General features: G+C 34.9%; 1 pseudogene; it reads right to left on the bottom strand.

Annotated features, from left to right (window-relative positions):
- LOC118974259 (uncharacterized) lies at positions 1 to 145 on the bottom strand (annotated as a pseudogene).
- Positions 146 to 1,146: the final 1,001 nt, after the last annotated feature.

Consider the following 1,146-nt stretch of genomic DNA (forward strand, 5'->3'; position numbering starts at 1 on the left):
TAATGTGCCTCAGGCGTGAACCAGCTCTGGCCACCAACGTAGGCAACAAGCTAGGATGAACCAAGGACTGTACAACTACTTTGCCCCTGACTGATATAAGAGCAACACCACCAATCAGGTGTGTCCTCGCCCATTGCCAGGGGGTTGGATAAGTTTTTTTTAAATCTTGCTTATCTTTTCAAAGAACCAACTCTTGGTTTATTAATCTTTTGTAATTTTTTAGAATGTATTTTGTTTCTGACCTTTATTATTTCCTTTCTTCTACTCACTCTGAGCTTTGTTTATTATTCTTTTCCAAATTACTTTAAAAGTGAAGTTAAACTGTTTGATATTTTTTCTTATTTTAAAATAGTCTAGTAAATGACATGAATTTGTCTCTTAGACCTGCTTTTGCTGTGTTCAATAGATTTTCAATTGTTGTGTACTCATTTTCATGTGTTTTGTGGTATCTTTTGATTTCTTCATTGATCTCATTGTTAACCCATTCATTGTTTAGTAGCATATTTTTTAGCTTCCATGTCTTTGTGTGATTTTAGTTTTTTTCTTGTGGTTTATTTCTATATTCATAATATGGTCAGAGAAGATGTCTTATATGATTTTTATATGACTTCAGACATCTTAAATTATTGATTTTTTCTTTGTGATCTAACATGTGGTCAGTCCTAGAAAATATTCCATGTGCATTTGAAAAGAATATATGAGGTTTGTATGGAAAAATCCAGCTGTTGTTAATACAATAAGAATAGTTTGCACACCATCAATGTAAACTGGCAGCCAAGAAGAGTGGACTGGAATGTACATGGATAAACAATGACAACCTCATTGTACTAGTCAGTGGGGGCAGTAGATGCCATTGAATAAGCATGTGTGCTGAGTGGTCATCACATTCAAAATGACTGAGCAACTAGAGCAATGAATCCGCATCAAATTTTTCTTTAAGGTTGAACATTCCTCCACAGAAACTATTCAGATGATTCAGAAAACCACGATTATGAGAAAATGGTGATTGGAAGCTTCATCATGACAATGCATTCAATCCTGCATCACATCTTGTAAAGACATTTTTGTTGAAACATCAAATCCCCTAGGTAACACAGCCCCTCTACAGCCCAGATGTGGTGTCCTGTGACTTGCTTTTAATAAACT

The sequence above is a fragment of the Sturnira hondurensis genome, unplaced genomic scaffold, assembly GCF_014824575.4.
Source record: "Sturnira hondurensis isolate 20B ecotype Veracruz unplaced genomic scaffold, ASM1482457v3 Scaffold0001304, whole genome shotgun sequence".
NCBI lineage: Eukaryota > Metazoa > Chordata > Mammalia > Chiroptera > Phyllostomidae > Sturnira > Sturnira hondurensis.